General features: G+C 42.3%; 13 non-coding genes and 1 pseudogene across 13 annotated transcripts; all 14 read left to right on the top strand.

Annotated features, from left to right (window-relative positions):
- The first annotated feature begins 583 nt into the window (after positions 1–583).
- Positions 584–747, top strand: LOC135003493 (U1 spliceosomal RNA). The gene has a single exon (XR_010204510.1). It is a non-coding gene; the product is annotated as a U1 spliceosomal RNA (small nuclear RNA).
- Positions 748–899: 152 nt separating this feature from the next.
- LOC135003496 (U1 spliceosomal RNA) lies at positions 900–1,062 on the top strand. Its single transcript, XR_010204513.1, has one exon. It is a non-coding gene; the product is annotated as a U1 spliceosomal RNA (small nuclear RNA).
- Positions 1,063–1,733: 671 nt separating this feature from the next.
- LOC135003492 (U1 spliceosomal RNA) lies at positions 1,734–1,897 on the top strand. The gene has a single exon (XR_010204509.1). It is a non-coding gene; the product is annotated as a U1 spliceosomal RNA (small nuclear RNA).
- Positions 1,898–2,049: 152 nt separating this feature from the next.
- LOC135003500 (U1 spliceosomal RNA) lies at positions 2,050–2,185 on the top strand (annotated as a pseudogene).
- A 698-nt stretch (positions 2,186–2,883) lies between these two features.
- LOC135003490 (U1 spliceosomal RNA) lies at positions 2,884–3,047 on the top strand. The gene has a single exon (XR_010204507.1). It is a non-coding gene; the product is annotated as a U1 spliceosomal RNA (small nuclear RNA).
- A 152-nt stretch (positions 3,048–3,199) lies between these two features.
- On the top strand, positions 3,200–3,362 carry LOC135003497 (U1 spliceosomal RNA). Its single transcript, XR_010204514.1, has one exon. It is a non-coding gene; the product is annotated as a U1 spliceosomal RNA (small nuclear RNA).
- A 673-nt stretch (positions 3,363–4,035) lies between these two features.
- On the top strand, positions 4,036–4,199 carry LOC135003487 (U1 spliceosomal RNA). The gene has a single exon (XR_010204504.1). It is a non-coding gene; the product is annotated as a U1 spliceosomal RNA (small nuclear RNA).
- A 152-nt stretch (positions 4,200–4,351) lies between these two features.
- Positions 4,352–4,514, top strand: LOC135003499 (U1 spliceosomal RNA). The gene has a single exon (XR_010204516.1). It is a non-coding gene; the product is annotated as a U1 spliceosomal RNA (small nuclear RNA).
- A 671-nt stretch (positions 4,515–5,185) lies between these two features.
- LOC135003491 (U1 spliceosomal RNA) lies at positions 5,186–5,349 on the top strand. The gene has a single exon (XR_010204508.1). It is a non-coding gene; the product is annotated as a U1 spliceosomal RNA (small nuclear RNA).
- Positions 5,350–5,501: 152 nt separating this feature from the next.
- LOC135003495 (U1 spliceosomal RNA) lies at positions 5,502–5,664 on the top strand. Its single transcript, XR_010204512.1, has one exon. It is a non-coding gene; the product is annotated as a U1 spliceosomal RNA (small nuclear RNA).
- A 671-nt stretch (positions 5,665–6,335) lies between these two features.
- Positions 6,336–6,499, top strand: LOC135003489 (U1 spliceosomal RNA). Its single transcript, XR_010204506.1, has one exon. It is a non-coding gene; the product is annotated as a U1 spliceosomal RNA (small nuclear RNA).
- A 152-nt stretch (positions 6,500–6,651) lies between these two features.
- On the top strand, positions 6,652–6,814 carry LOC135003494 (U1 spliceosomal RNA). Its single transcript, XR_010204511.1, has one exon. It is a non-coding gene; the product is annotated as a U1 spliceosomal RNA (small nuclear RNA).
- Positions 6,815–7,485: 671 nt separating this feature from the next.
- On the top strand, positions 7,486–7,649 carry LOC135003488 (U1 spliceosomal RNA). The gene has a single exon (XR_010204505.1). It is a non-coding gene; the product is annotated as a U1 spliceosomal RNA (small nuclear RNA).
- Positions 7,650–7,801: 152 nt separating this feature from the next.
- Positions 7,802–7,964, top strand: LOC135003498 (U1 spliceosomal RNA). Its single transcript, XR_010204515.1, has one exon. It is a non-coding gene; the product is annotated as a U1 spliceosomal RNA (small nuclear RNA).
- The last annotated feature ends 8,928 nt before the right edge of the window (positions 7,965–16,892 follow it).

Here is a 16,892-nt window from a genome sequence, read left to right as displayed (position 1 = left end):
CTATCCTGACCTCTCCCGTCTGCTTACTTTGTGCCTTCCAACGCACAATGCATACTACAGGTAGTGCTGCAGGGCCTACACCCTTTTACATGCTTTACAGAACAGCTCTGGAGCTGTTACAGTGCCCAGCTGCTGCAAGAAATCATCTTGAATGCTTCAGAGGCTGGGGCATAGCCAACATGAGCCCCACACCGATGGAGGGTGGAGATGTTTAATGCGAATTAAGGGTCATCCAAGCGCCACAAAAGGACGCCATGCCCTGCACATCCCTTTTTTCTTTTCATATGCAGACGAGGGTTGAAGCCAACTTTGACCCACTGCTTGGATGACATCACCATATGCAAATCCATCTGCTGCAGGCCTTCCCCCAGGAATGCTTGTACTAGTTGTTGCATTTGGTTTGTTGTTTGGGGGTGCTTCAGTATTAGGCAGCCTTCTGCCCTCCCATGTTCATCTGAAAATATGTGTTCTCCCTGCAGTTGTTGTCCCCAGATGAGAGTTCCCTTGTGCTGCCTCAGTTGAATCGCCTTTACTTGACAGAGATGTGCCTGAGCAGCGGCCCTCCCCAGCCCTATCCCAAATCATACTTATTTTGCATAGGAGATATCATGGTCATGAAGATTGTTCTCCCAGGGTGAGGTTCATTCATTGCATTCTGGGTATGATGACCCCTGTGATTTCCCCAAATGTGGGAAACTCGACTGCATTATTTGTGGTAGAGGGGGACTGTGTTTGTGCTTTCCTCTGGTCAGCTCTGGTAAAAGTCAGATTTCTTTGTCTCAGATCTTCCTCTAGCCTTGTTCTTCTTTCGAGAGTTCCCTTGTGCTGCCTCAGTTGGATCTCCTTCACTTGACAGGGGGGTGCCCGAGCAGCGACCCTCCCCAGCTCTAGCTCAACTCCTACTTACCTGCCAGGTGAGATACTATGATCAGGAAGGTGCTTCTCCCAGGGCAAGGCTCACCCATTGCACTCTGGGTGTGCTGCTCCTGCGATTTCCCCAAATGTGGGACACTTGACTGCATAATTTGTGTTTCCTCTGGTCGGCTCTCGTATAATTCAGATCTCTTTGTCTCAGGTCTCTCTCCAGCCTAGTTTGCTGTCTGTTTCCACTTCTCTTTTCTTGAACCGCTCCCTTCTATGCCCTTGCGCACTATCCTGACTTCTCCCGTCTGCTTACTTTGTGCCTTCCAACGCACAATGCGAACTACAGGTAGTGCTGCAGGGCCCACACCCTTTTAGATGCCTTACAGAGCAGCTCTGGAGCTGTTACAGTGCCCAGCTGCTGCAAGAAATCAGCTTGAATGCTTCAGGTACTGGGGCATAGCCAACATGAGCCCCACACCGAAGGAGGGTGGAGGTGTTTAATGCGAATTAGGGGTCATGCAAGCGCCGCAAAAGGCCGCCATGCCCTGCACATCCCTTTTTTCTTTTCATATGCAGACGAGGGTTGAAGCCAACTTTGACCCACTGCTTGGATGACATCACCATATGCAAATCCATCTGCTGCAGGCCTTCCCCCAGGAATGCTTGTACTAGTTGTTGCATTTGGTTTGTTGTTTGGGGGTGCTTCAGTATTAGGCAGCCTTCTGCCCTCCCATGTTCATCTGAAAATATGTGTTCTCCCTGCAGTTGTTGTCCCCAGATGAGAGTTCCCTTGTGCTGCCTCAGTTGAATCGCCTTTACTTGACAGAGATGTGCCTGAGCAGCGGCCCTCCCCAGCCCTATCCCAAATCATACTTATTTTGCATAGGAGATATCATGGTCATGAAGATTGTTCTCCCAGGGTGAGGTTCATTCATTGCATTCTGGGTATGATGACCCCTGTGATTTCCCCAAATGTGGGAAACTCGACTGCATTATTTGTGGTAGAGGGGGACTGTGTTTGTGCTTTCCTCTGGTCAGCTCTGGCAAAAGTCAGATTTCTTTGTCTCAGATCTTCCTCTAGCCTTGTTCTTCTTTCGAGAGTTCCCTTGTGCTGCCTCAGTTGGATCTCCTTCACTTGACAGGGGGGTGCCCGAGCAGCGACCCTCCCCAGCTCTAGCTCAACTCCTACTTACCTGCCAGGTGAGATACTATGATCATGTAGGTGCTTCTCCCAGGGCAAGGCTCACCTATTGCACTCTGGGTGTGCTGCCCCTTTGATTTCCCCAAATGTGGGAAACTTGACTGCATAATTTGTGTTTCCCTTGGTCGGCTCTCATATAATTCAGATCTCTTTGTCTCAGGTCTCTCTCCAGCCTAGTTTGCTGTCTGTTTCCACTTCTCTTTTCTTGAGCCGCTCCCTTCTATGCCCTTGCGCACTATCCTGACTTCTCCCGTCTGCTTACTTTGTGCCTTCCAACGCACAATGCGAACTACAGGTAGTGCTGCAGGGCCCACACCCTTTTACTTGCCTTACAGAGCAGCTCTGGAGCTGTTACAGTGCCCAGCTGCTGCAAGAAATCAGCTTGAATGCTTCAGGGGCTGGGGCATAGCCAACATGAGCCCCACACCGAATGAGGGTGGAGGTGTTTAATGCGAACTAGGGGTCATCCAAGCGCCGCAAAAGGCCGCCATGCCCTGCACGCCCCTTTTCTCTTTTCATATGCAGATGAGGGTTGAAGCCAACTTTGACCCACTGCTTGGATGACATCACCCTATACAAATCCATCTGCTGCAGGCCTTCCCCCAGGAATGCTTGTACTAGTTGTTGCATTTGGTTTGTTGTTTGGGGGTGCTTCAGTATTAGGCAGCCTTCTGCCCTCCCATGTTCATCTGAAAATATGTGTTCTCCCTGCAGTTGTTGTCCCCAGATGAGAGTTCCCTTGTGCTGCCTCAGTTGAATCTCCTTTACTTGACAGAGATGTGCCTGAGCAGCGGCCCTCCCCAGCCCTATCCCAAATCATACTTATTTTGCATAGGAGATACCATGGTCATGAAGATTGTTCTCCCAGGGTGAGGTTCATTCATTGCATTCTGGGTATGCTGACCCCTGTGATTTCCCCAAATGTGGGAAACTCGACTGCATTATTTGTGGTAGAGGGGGACTGTGTTTGTGCTTTCCTCTGGTCAGCTCTGATAAAAGTCAGATTTCTTTGTCTCAGATCTTCCTCTAGCCTTGTTCCTCTTTCAAGAGTTCCCTTGTGCTGCCTCAGTTGGATCTCCTTCACTTGACAGGGGGGTGCCCGAGCAGCGACCCTCCCCAGCTCTAGCCCAACTCCTACTTACCTGCCAGGTGAGATACTATGATCATGAAGGTGCTACTCCCAGGGCAAGGCTCACCCATTGCACTCTGGGTGTGCTGCTCCTGCAATTTCCCCAAATGTGGGACACTTGACTGCATAATTTGTGTTTCCCCTGGTCGGCTCTCGTATAATTCAGATCTCTTTGTCTCAGGTCTCTCTCCAGCCTAGTTTGCTGTCTGTTTCCACTTCTCTTTTCTTGAGCCGCTCCCTTCTATGCCCTTGCGCACTATCCTGACTTCTCCCGTCTGCTTACTTTGTGCCTTCCAATGCACAATGCAAACTACAGGTAGTGCTGCAGGGCCCACACCCTTTTACTTGCCTTACAGAGCAGCTCTTGAGCTGTTACAGTGCCCAGCTGCTGCAAGAAATCAGCTTGAATGCTTCAGGGGCTGGGGCATAGCCAACATGAGCCCCACACCGAAGGAGGGTGGAGGTGTTTAATGCAAACTAGGGGTCATCCAAGCGCCGCAAAAGGCCGCCATGCCCTGCACGCCCCTTTTCTCTTTTTTGATATGCAGACGAGGGTTGAAGCCAACTTTGACCCACTGCTTGGATGGCATTACCATATGCAAATCAATCTGCTGCAGGCCTTCCCCCAGGATTGCTTGCACTAGTTGTTGCATTTGGTTTGTTGTTTGGGGGTGCTTCAGTATTAGGCAGCCTTCTGCCCTCCCATGTTCATCTGAAAATATGTGTTCTCCCTGCAGTTGTTGTCCCCAGATGAGAGTTCCCTTGTGCTGCCTCAGTTGAATCTCCTTTACTTGACAGAGATGTGCCTGAGCAGCGGCCCTCCCCAGCCCTATCCCACATCATACTTATTTTGCATAGGAGATACCATGGTCATGAAGATTGTTCTCCCAGGGTGAGGTTCATTCATTGCATTCTGGGTATGCTGACCCCTGTGATTTCCCCAAATGTGGGAAACTCAACTGCATTATTTGTGGTAGTGGGGGACTGTGTTTGTGCTTTCCTCTGGTCAGCTCTGGTAAAAGTCAGATTTCTTTGTCTCAGATCTTCCTCTAGCCTTGTTCTTCTTTCGAGAGTTCCCTTGTGCTGCCTCAGTTGGATCTCCTTCACTTGACAGTGGGGTGCACGAGCAGCGACCCTCCCCAGCTCTAGCCCAACTCCTATTTACCTGCCAGGTGAGATACTATGATCAGGAAGGTGCTTCTCCCAGGGCAAGGCTCACCCATTGCACTCTGGGTGTGCTGCTCCTGCGATTTCCCCAAATGTGGGACACTTGACTGCATAATTTGTGTTTCCTCTGGTCGGCTCTCATATAATTCAGATCTCTTTGTCTCAGGTCTTTCTCCAGCCTAGTTTGCTGTCTGTTTCCACTTCTCTTTTCTTGAGCCGCTCCCTTCTATGCCCTTGCGCACTATCCTGACCTCTCCCGTCTGCTTACTTTGTGCCTTCCAACGCACAATGCATACTACAGGTAGTGCTGCAGGGCCCACACCCTTTTACATGCTTTACAGAGAAGCTCTGGAGCTGCTACAGTGCCCAGCTGCTGCAAGAAATCATCTTGAATGCTTCAGGGGCTGGGGCATAGCCAACATGAGCCCCACACCGAAGGAGGGTGGAGATGTTTAATGCGAATTAGGGGTCATCCAAGCGCCACAAAAGGACGCCATGCCCTGCACATCCCTTTTTTCTTTTCATATGCAGACGAGGGTTGAAGCCAACTTTGACCCACTGCTTGGATGACATCACCATATGCAAATCCATCTGCTGCAGGCCTTCCCCCAGGAATGCTTGCACTAGTTGTTGCATTTGGTTTGTTGTTTGGGGGTGCTTCAGTATTAGGCAGCCTTCTGCCCTCCCATGTTCATCTGAAAATATGTGTTCTCCCTGCAGTTGTTGTCCCCAGATGAGAGTTCCCTTGTGCTGCCTCAGTTGAATCTCCTTTACTTGACAGAGATGTGCCTGAGCAGCGGCCCTCCCCAGCCCTATCCCAAATCATACTTATTTTGCATAGGAGATACCATGGTCATGAAGATTGTTCTCCCAGGGTGAGGTTCATTCATTGCATTCTGGGTATGCTGACCCCTGTGATTTCCCCAAATGTGGGAAACTCAACTGCATTATTTGTGGTAGTGGGGGACTGTGTTTGTGCTTTCTTCTGGTCAACTCTGGTAAAAATCAGATTTCTTTGTCTCAGATCTTCCTCTAGCCTTGTTCCTCTTTCGAGAGTTCCCTTGTGCTGCCTCAGTTGGATCTCCTTCACTTGACAGGGGGGTACCCGAGCAGCGACCCTTCGCAGCTCTAGCCCAACTCCTACTTACCTGCCAGGTGAGATACTATGATCATGAAGGTGCTTCTCCCAGGGCAAGGCTCACCCATTGCACTCTGGGTGTGCTGCCCCTGTGATTTCCCCAAATGTGGGAAACTTGACTGCATAATTTGTGTTTCCTCTGGTCGGCTCTCGTATAATTCAGATCTCTTTGTCTCAGGTCTCTCTCCAGCCTAGTTTGCTGTCTGTTTCCACTTCTCTTTTCTTGAGCCGCTCCCTTCTATGCCCTTGCGCACTATCCTGACTTCTCCCGTCTGCTTACTTTGTGCCTTCCAACACACAATGCAAACTACAGGTAGTGCTGCAGGGCCCACACCCTTTTACTTGCCTCACAGAGCAGCTCTGGAGCTGTTACAGTGCCCAGCTGCTGCAAGAAATCAGCTTGAATGCTTCAGGGGCTGGGGCATTGCCAACATGAGCCCCACACCGAAGGAGGGTGGGGGTGTTTAATGCGAACTAAGGGTCACCCAAGCGCCGCAAAAGGCCGCCATGCCCTGCACGCCCCTTTTCTCTTTTCATATGCAGACGAGGGTTGAAGCCAACTTTGACCCACTGCTTGGATGGCATTACCATATGCAAATCAATCTGCTGCAGGCCTTCCCCCAGGAATGCTTGCACTAGTTGTTGCATTTGGTTTGTTGTTTGGGGGTGCTTCAGTATTAGGCAGCCTTCTGCCCTCCCATGTTCATCTGAAAATATGTGTTCTCCCTGCAGTTGTTGTCCCCAGATGAGAGTTCCCTTGTGCTGCCTCAGTTGAATCTCCTTTACTTGACAGAGATGTGCCTGAGCAGCGGCCCTCCCCAGCCCTATCCCAAATCATACTTATTTTGCATAGGAGATACCATGGTCATGAAGATTGTTCTCCCAGGGTGAGGTTCATTCATTGCATTCTGGGTATGCTGACCCCTGTGATTTCCCCAAATGTGGGAAACTCGACTGCATTATTTGTGGTAGTGGGGGACTGTGTTTGTGCTTTCCTCTGCTCAGCTCTGGTAAAAGTCAGATTTCTTTGTCTCAGATCTTCCTCTAGCCTTGTTCTTCTTTCGAGAGTTCCCTTGAGCTGCCTCAGTTGGATCTCCTTCACTTGACAGGGGGGTGCCCGAGCAGCGACCCTCCCTAGCTCTAGCCCAACTCCTACTTACCTGCCAGGTGAGATACTATGATCAGGAAGGTGCTTCTCCCAGGGAAAGGCTCACCCATTGCACTCTGGGTGTGCTGCTCCTGCGATTTCCCCAAATGTGGGAAACTTGACTGCATAATTTGTGTTTCCTCTGGTCGGCTCTCGTATAATTCAGATCTCTTTGTCTCAGGTCTTTCTCCAGCCTAGTTTGCTGTCTGTTTCCACTTCTCTTTTCTTGAGCCGCTCCCTTCTATGCCCTTGCGCACTATCCTGACCTCTCCCGTCTGCTTACTTTGTGCCTTCCAACGCACAATGCATACTACAGGTAGTGCTGCAGGGCCCACACCCTTTTACATGCTTTACAGAACAGCTCTGGAGCTGTTACAGTGCCCAGCTGCTGCAAGAAATCATCTTGAATGCTTCAGGGGCTGGGGCATAGCCAACATGAGCCCCACACCGAAGGAGGGTGGAGATGTTTAATGCGAATTAAGGGTCATCCAAGCGCCACAAAAGGATGCCATGCCCTGCACATCCCTTTTTTCTTTTCATATGCAGATGAGGGTTGAAGCCAACTTTGACCCACTGCTTGGATGACATCACCATATGCAAATCCATCTGCTGCAGGCCTTCCCCCAGGAATGCTTGTACTAGTTGTTGCATTTGGTTTGTTGTTTGGGGGTGCTTCAGTATTAGGCAGCCTTCTGCCCTCCCATGTTCATCTGAAAATATGTGTTCTACCTGCAGTTGTTGTCCCCAGATGAGAGTTCCCTTGTGCTGCCTCAGTTGAATCTCCTTTACTTGACAGAGATGTGCCTGAGCAGCGGCCCTCCCCAGCCCTATCCCAAATCATACTTATTTTGCATAGGAGATACCATGGTCATGAAGATTGTTCTCCCAGGGTGAGGTTCATTCATTGCATTCTGGGTATGCTGACCCCTGTGATTTCCCCAAATGTGGGAAACTCGACTGCATTATTTGTGGTAGTGGGGGACTGTGTTTGTGCTTTCCTCTGGTCAGCTCTGGCAAAAGCCAGATTTCTGTGTCTCAGATCTTCCTCTAGCCTTGTTCTTCTTTCGAGAGTTCTCTTGTGCTGCCTCAGTTGGATCTCCTTCACTTGACAGGGGTTTGCCCGAGCAGCGACCCTCCTCAGCTCTTGCCCAACTCCTACTTACCTGCCAGGTGAGATACTATGATCATGAAGGTGCTTCTCCCAGGGCAAGGCTCACCCATTGCACTCTGTGTGTGCTGCTCCAGCGATTTCCCCAAATGTGGGAAACTCGACTGCATAATTTGTGTTTCCCCTGGTCGGCTCTCGTATAATTCAGATCTCTTTGTCTCAGGTCTTTCTCCAGCCTAGTTTGCTGTCTGTTTCCACTTCTCTTTTCTTGAGCCGCTCCCTTCTATGCCCTTGCGCACTATCCTGACTTCTCCCGTCTGCTTACTTTGTGCCTTCCAACGCACAATGCGAACTACAGGTAGTGCTGCAGGGCCCACACCCTTTTAGTTGCCTTACAGAGCAGCTCTGGAGCTGTTACAGTGCCCAGCTGCTGCAAGAAATCAGCTTGAATGTTCTTCGTTGATTGATGGAAGAAACATCTTACAAAAACTCTCCAGATTATTGACTTTTTAAAGTTTTTCTAGGAAACGTTCTAGATGAATGCTTATTAGCGTTTGTCAGAATGTACGTTTGCAAAGTGTCACTGTGGCGCAATCAGTTAGTGTGTTCGGTTATTATCCAAAAGATTGGTGGTTCAATCCCACCCAGGGACGTAATTTACCTTGTTATCAGATTTTGGTGATCTTTAAGTAGACAAGTCAAAATTTCAAACCCCCTCTTGTGGTGTAGGGTACCTGGCCTTCTCTGATGTAATCAGAGTTAGATTTGATTAAGTGATTTTATAAAAAAAACAGCTAGGAAGCACAATTTAGCAGTGGGTTGCAGAGAAAAAGAAATATGCTGGCAAAAAAATCCAATTGAGTGATTAAACAGCTCTTCATTTTCTGGCTTTATTTTTATGCTAACAAATTTGTTCTCTGAAAAGTGTCCACAAAGCCAAGTATCTGATTAACACCTTTGTAGGGATGGTTTTTCACCTATTACTAAATTAAACTTGCTTCATTGGAAAGGCAGCAAGATGCATCGTCATTTCAATATCTACTGAAATAATACAGGTTGACACCAGGAAACATTAACGCCACTGCATCCTTGCTGCTTTCTCATGTGGAAGTCTGTTTAATGTGAAAACAAGGTGATATCTAATTAGCACACAGGTAAGGAATTAAGAAAATCATTATTTAAGGGTGAAGATGTTTCTCACAAAATCGTTGCCCCAATGCATCATTGAAATTCAAGCTGGAAAGATGATTTTAATATATCACTTGTACATTTTGTATTGCTCTTCTGGTGACAATGTAGTTTGTTTTTGTCAATTACCATTTTAATAATAGGGTAAAGAAAATTAAGTGGATTTTTGAAAGAAAACAATACTGTCAATATACTATTAAACAAATTAAAATGGTAAAAGTTATTGTACTTTAAGTAAAAATAAAAGAGCTAAAATATCAATCCCAATTTTGGATTACTTTAATTAAAAAAAAATGCATATAGCAGAGGATAGTTTCAATCTGCCTACCTCTGGGTTATCGGCCCAGCATGCTTCCATTGCAGTACTCTGCTGCACATGTAAGTGCAAGAGATCCTGAAGCACTCACTCATCATGGGAAAGTACCAATGTGTTTCTTCGTTGGTTGATGGAAGAAACATCTTACAAAAACTCTCCAGATTATTGACTTTTTAAAGTTTTTCTAGGAAACGTTCTAGATGAATGCTTATTAGCCTTTGTCAGTATGAACTTTTTGCAAAGTGTCTCTGTGGCGCAATCGGTTAGTGTGTTCGGCTATTAACCAAAAGGTAGGTGGTTCAATCCCACCCAGGGATGTAATTGACCTTGTGATCAGATTTTGGTGATATTTAAGTAGACAAGTCAAAATTTCAAACCCCCTGTTATGGTGTGGGTACCTGGCCTTCTCTGATGTAATCAGAGTTAGATTTGATTCAGTGATTTTATAAAAATAGATAGGAAGCACAATTTAGCAGTGGGTTGCAGAGAAAAAGAAATATGCTGGCAAAAAAATCCAATTGAGTGATTAAACAGCTCTTCATTTTCTGGCTTTATTTTTATGCTAACAAATTTGTTCTCTGAAAAGTGTCCACAAAGCCAAGTCTCTGTTTAACACCTTTGTAGGGATGGTTTTTCACCTATTACTAAATTAAACTTGCTTCATTGGAAAGGCAGCAAGATGCATCGTCATTTCAATATCTACTGAAATAATACAGGTTGACACCAGGAAACATTAACGCCACTGCATCCTTGCTGCTTTCTCATGTGGAAGTCTGTTTAATGTGAAAACAAGGTGATATCTAATTAGCACACAGGTAAGGAATTAAGAAAATCATTATTTAAGGGTGAAGATGTTTCTCACAAAATCGTTGCCCCAATGCATCATTGAAATTCAAGCTGGAAAGATGATTTTAATATATCACTTGTACATTTTGTATTGCTCTTCTGGTGACAATGTAGTTTGTTTTTGTCAATTACCATTTTAATAATAGGGTAAAGAAAATTAAGTGGATTTTTGAAAGAAAACAATACTGTCAATATACTATTAAACAAATTAAAATGGTAAAAGTTATTGTACTTTAAGTAAAAATAAAAGAGCTAAAATATCAATCCCAATTTTGGATTACTTTAATTAAAAAAAAATGCATATAGCAGAGGATAGTTTCAATCTGCCTACCTCTGGGTTATCGGCCCAGCATGCTTCCATTGCAGTACTCTGCTGCACATGTAAGTGCAAGAGATCCTGAAGCACTCACTCATCATGGGAAAGTACCAATGTGTTTCTTCGTTGGTTGATGGAAGAAACATCTTACAAAAACTCTCCAGATTATTGACTTTTTAAAGTTTTTCTAGGAAACGTTCTAGATGAATGCTTATTAGCCTTTGTCAGTATGAACTTTTTGCAAAGTGTCTCTGTGGCGCAATCGGTTAGTGTGTTCGGCTATTAACCAAAAGGTAGGTGGTTCAATCCCACCCAGGGATGTAATTGACCTTGTGATCAGATTTTGGTGATATTTAAGTAGACAAGTCAAAATTTCAAACCCCCTGTTATGGTGTGGGTACCTGGCCTTCTCTGATGTAATCAGAGTTAGATTTGATTCAGTGATTTTATAAAAACAGATAGGAAGCACAATTTAGCAGTGGGTTGCAGAGAAAAAGAAATATGCTGGCAAAAAAATCCAATTGAGTGATTAAACAGCTCTTCATTTCTGGCTTTATTTTTATGCTAACAAATTTGTTCTCTGAAAAGTGTCCACAAAGCCAAGTCTCTGTTTAACACCTTTGTAGGGATGGTTTTTCACATATTACTAAATTAAACTTGCTTCATTGGAAAGGCAGCAAGATGCATCCTCATTTCAATGTCTACTGAAATAATACAAGTTGACACCAGGAAACATTAACGCCACTGCATCCTTGCTGCTTTCTCATGTGGAAGTCTGTTTAATGTGAAAACAAGGTGATATCTAATTAGCACACAAGCAAGGAATTAAGAAAATCTTTATTTAAGGGTGAAGATGTTTCTCACAAAATCGTTGCCCCAATGCATCATTGAAATTCAAGCTGGAAAGATGATTTTAATGTATCACTTGTACATTTTGTATTGCTCTTCTGGTGACAATGTAGTTTGTTTTTGTCAATTACCATTTTAATAATAGGGTAAAGAAAATTAAGTGGATTTTTGAAAGAAAACAATACTGTCAATATACTATTAAAACAAATTAATTGGTAAAAGTTATTGTACTTTAAGTAAAAATAAAAGAGGCAAAATATCAATCCCAGTTTTGGATTACTTTAATTAACAAAAAAAAATGCATATAGCAGAGGATAGTTTCAATCTGCCTACCTCTGGGTTATGGGCCCAGCATGCTTCCATTGCTGTACTCTGCTGCACATGTAAGTGCAAGAGATCCTGAAGCACTCACTCATCATGGGAAAGTACCAATGTGTTTCTTCGTTGGTTGATGGAAGAAACATCTTACAAAAACTCTCCAGATTATTGACTTTTTAAAGTTTTTCTAGGAAACGTTTTAGATGAATGCTTATTAGCCTTTGTCAGTATTTACTTCTGCAAAGTGTCTCTGTGGCGCAATCAGTTAGTGTGTACGGCTACTAACCAAAAGGTTGGTAATTCAATCACACCCAGGGACGTAATTGACCTTGTGATCAGATTTTGGTGATCTTTAAGGAGACAAGTCAAAATTTCAAACCCCCTGTTATGGTGTAGGGTACCTGGCCTTCTCTGATGTAATCAGAGTTAGATTTGATTCAGTGATTTTATAAAAACAGCTAGGAAGCACAATTTAGCAGTGGGTTGCAGAGAAAAAGAAATATGCTGGCAAAAAAATCCAATTGAGTGATTAAACAGCTCTTCATTTTCTGGCTTTATTTTTATGCTAACAAATTTGTTCTCTGAAAAGTGTCCACAAAGCCAAGTCTCTGATTAACACCTTTGTAGGGATGGTTTTTCACCTATTACTAAATTAAACTTGCTTCATTGGAAAGGCAGCAAGATGCATCCTCATTTCAATGTCTACTGAAATAATACAGGTTGACACCAGGAAACATTAACGCCACTGCATCCTTGCTGCTTTCTCATGTGGAAGTCTGTTTAATGTGAAAACAAGGTGATATCTAATTAGCACACAGGTAAGGAATTAAGAAAATCTTTATTTAAGGGTGAAGATGTTTCTCACAAAATCGTTGCCCCAATGCATCATTGAAATTCAAGCTGGAAAGATGATTTTAATATATCACTTGTACATTTTGTATTGCTCTTCTGGTGACAATGTAGTTTGTTTTTGTCAATTACCATTTTAATAATAGGGTAAAGAAAATTAAGTGGATTTTTGAAAGAAAACAATACTGTCAATATACTATCAAAACAAATTAAAATGGTAAAAGTTATTGTACTTTAAGTAAAAATAAAAGAGCAAAAATATCAATCCCAGTTTTGGATTACTTTAATTAACAAAAAAAATGCATATAGCAAAGGATAGTTTCAATCTGCCTACCTCAGGGTTATGGGCCCAGCATGCTTCCATTGCAGTACTCTGCTGCACATGTAAGTGCAAGAGATCCTGAAGCACTCACTCATCATGGGAAAGTACCAATGTGTTTCTTCATTGGTTGATGGAAGAAACATCTTACAAAAACTCTCCAGATTATTGACTTTTTAAAGTTTTTCTAGGAAACGTTCTAGATGAATGCTTATTAGCCTTTGTCAGTATGTACTTTTGCAAAGTGTCTCTGTGGTGCAATTGGTTAGTGTGTAAGGCTATTAACCAAAAGGTTGGTGGTTCAATCCCACCCAGGGACGTAATTGACCTTGTGATCAGATTTTGGTGATATTTAAGTAGACAAGTCAAAATTTCAAACCCCCTCTTATTGTGTAGGGTACCTGGCCTTCTCTGATGTTATCAGAGTTAGATTTGATTCAGTGATTTTATAAAAAAACAGCTAGGAAGCACAATTTAGCAGTGGGTTGCAGAGAAAAAAAATATGCTGGCAAAAAAATCCAATTGAGTGATTAAACAGCTCTTCATTTTCTGGTTTATTTTTATGCTAACAAATTTGTTCTCTGAAAAGTGTCCACAAAGCCAAGTCTCTGATTAACACCTTTGTAGGGATGGTTTTTCACCTATTACTAAATTAAACTTGCTTCATTGGAAAGGCAGCAAGATGCATCCTCATTTCAATGTCTACTGAAATAATACAGGTTGACACCAGGAAACATTAACGCCACTGCATCCTTGCTGCTTTCTCATGTGGAAGTCTGTTTAATGTGAAAACAAGGTGATATCTAATTAGCACACAGGTAAGGAATTACGAAAATCTTTATTTAAGGGTGAAGATGTTTCTCACAAAATCGTTGCCCCAATGCATCATTGAAATTCAAGCTGGAAAGATGATTTTAATATATCACTTGTACATTTTGTATTGCTCTTCTGGTGACAATGTAGTTTGTATTTGTCAATTACCATTTTAATAATAGGGTAAAGAAAATTAAGTGGATTTTTGAAAGAAAACAATACTGTCAATATACTATTAAAACAAATTAAAATGGTAAAAGTTATTGTACTTTAAGTAAAAATAAAAGAGCAAAAATATCAATCCCAGTTTTGGATTACTTTAATTAACAAAAAAAATGCATATAGCAAAGGATAGTTTCAATCTGCCTATCTCTGGGTTATGGGCCCAGCATGCTTCCATTGCAGTACTCTGCTGCACATGTAAGTGCAAGAGATCCTGAAGCACTCACTCATCATGGGAAAGTACCAATGTGTTTCTTCATTGGTTGATGGAAGAAACATCTTACAAAAACTCTCCAGATTATTGACTTTTTAAAGTTTTTCTAGGAAACGTTCTTGATGAATGCTTATTAGCCTTTGTCAGTATGTACTTTTTGCAAAGTGTCTCTGTGGTGCAATTGGTTAGTGTGTAAGGCTATTAACCAAAAGGTTGGTGGTTTAATCCCACCCAGGAACGTAATTGACCTTGTGATCAGATTTTGGTGATATTTAAGTAGACAAGTCAAAATTTCAAACCCCCTCTTATTGTGTAGGGTACCTGGCCTTCTCTGATGTAATCAGAGTTAGATTTGATTCAGTGATTTTATAAAAAAACAGCTAGGAAGCACAATTTAGCAGTGGGTTGCAGAGAAAAAAAATATGCTGGCAAAAAAAATCCAATTGAGTGATTAAACAGCTCTTCATTTTCTGGCTTTATTTTTATGCTAACAAATTTGTTCTCTGAAAAGTGTCCACAAAGCCAAGTCTCTGATTAACACCTTTGTAGGGATGGTTTTTCACCTATTACTAAATTAAACTTGCTTCATTGGAAAGGCAGCAAGATGCATCCTCATTTCAATGTCTACTGAAATAATACAAGTTGACACCAGGAAACATTAACGCCACTGCATCCTTGCTGCTTTCTCATGTGGAAGTCTGTTTAATGCGAAAACAAGGTGATATCTAATTAGCACACAGGTAAGGAATTAAGAAAATCTTTATATTAGGGTGAAGATGTTTCTCACAAAATCGTTGCCCCAATGCATCATTGAAATTCAAGCTGGAAAGATGATTTTAATATATCACTTGTACATTTTGTATTGCTCTTCTGGTGACAATGTAGTTTGTTTTTGTCAATTACCATTTTAATAATAGGGTAAAGAAAATGAAGTGGATTTTTGAAAGAAAACAATACTGTCAATATACTATTAAAACAAATTAAAATGGTAAAAGTTATTGTACTTTAAGTAAAAATAAAAGAGCCAAAATATCAATCCCAGTTTTGGATTACTTTAATTAACAAAAAAAAAATGCATATAGCAGAGGATAGTTTCAATCTGCCTACCTCTGGGTTATGGGCCCAGCATGCTTCCATTGCAGTACTCTGCTGCACATGTAAGTGCAAGAGATCCTGAAGCACTCACTCATCATGGGAAAGTACCAATGTGTTTCTTCGTTGGTTGATGGAAGAAACATCTTACAAAAACTCTCCAGATTATTGACTTTTTAAAGTTTTTCTAGGAAACGTTTTAGATGAATGCTTATTAGCCCTTGTCGGTATATACTTTTGCAATGTGTCTCTGTGGCGCAATTAGTTAGTGTGTACGGCTATTAACCAAAAGGTTGGTGGTTCAATCCCACCCAGGTACGTAATTGACCTTGTTATCAGATTTTGGTGATCTTTAAGTAGACAAGTCAAAATTTCAAACCCCCTGTTATGGTGTAGGGTACCTGGCCTTCTCTGATGTAATCAGAGTTAGATTTGATTCAGTGATTTTATAAAAACAGCTAGGAAGCACAATTTAGCAGTGGGTTGCAGAGAAAAAGAAATATGCTGGCAGAAAAATCCAATTGAGTGATTAAACAGCTCTTCATTTTCTGGCTTTATTTTTATGCTAACAAATTTGTTCTCTGAAAAGTGTCCACAAAGCAAAGTCTCTGATTAACACCTTTGTAGGGATGGTTTTTCACCTATTACTAAATTAAACTTGCTTCATTGGAAAGGCAGCAAGATGCATCCTCATTTCAATGTCTACTGAAATAATACAGGTTGACACCAGGAAACATTAACGCCACTGCATCCTTGCTGCTTTCTCATGTGGAAGTCTGTTTAATGTGAAAACAAGGTGATATCTAATTAGCACACAGGTAAGGAATTAAGAAAATCTTTATTTAAGGGTGAAGATGTTTCTCACAAAATCGTTGCCCCAATGCATCATTGAAATTCAAGCTGGAAAGATGATTTTAATATATCACTTGTACATTTTGTATTGCTCTTCTGGTGACAATGTAGTTTGTTTTTGTCAATTACCATTTTAATAATAGGGTAAAGAAAATGAAGTGGATTTTTGAAAGAAAACAATACTGTCAATATACTATTAAAACAAATTAAAATGGTAAAAGTTATTGTACTTTAAGTAAAAATAAAAGAGCCAAAATATCAATCCCAGTTTTGGATTACTTTAATTAACAAAAAAAAATGCATATAGCAGAGGATAGTTTCAATCTGCCTACCTTTGGGTTATGGGTCCAGCATGCTTCCATTGCAGTACTCTGCTGCACATGTAAGTGCAAGAGATCCTGAAGCACTCACTCATCATGGGAAAGTACCAATGTGTTTATTCGTTGGTTGATGGAAGAAACATCTTACAAAAACTCTCCAGATTATTGATTTTTTAATGTTTTTCTAGGAAATGTTCTAGATGTATGCTTATTAGCCTTTGTCAGTATGTACTTTTTGCAAAGTGTCTCTGTGGCGCAATCGGTTAGTGTGTTCGGCTATTAACCAAAAGGTTGGTGGTTCAATCCCACCCAGGGACGTAATTGACCTTGTGATCAGATTTTGGTGATATTTAAGTAGACAAGTCAAAATTTCAAACCCCCTCTTATTGTGTAGGGTACCTGGCCTTCTCTGATGTAATCAGAGTTAGATTTGATTCAGTGATTTTATAAAAAACAGCTAGGAAGCACAATTTAGTAGTGGGTTGCAGAGAAAAAAAATATGCTGGCAGAAAAATCCAATTGAGTGATTAAACAGCTCTTCATTTTCTGGATTTATTTTTATGCTAACAAATTTGTTCTCTGAAAAGTGTCCACAAAGCCAAGTCTCTGATTAACACCTTTGTA

This window comes from Pseudophryne corroboree, unplaced genomic scaffold, assembly GCF_028390025.1.
Source record: "Pseudophryne corroboree isolate aPseCor3 unplaced genomic scaffold, aPseCor3.hap2 scaffold_1866, whole genome shotgun sequence".
NCBI classification, from domain to species: Eukaryota; Metazoa; Chordata; class Amphibia; order Anura; family Myobatrachidae; genus Pseudophryne; species Pseudophryne corroboree.
This window is presented reverse-complemented; position numbering and strand designations above follow the sequence as displayed.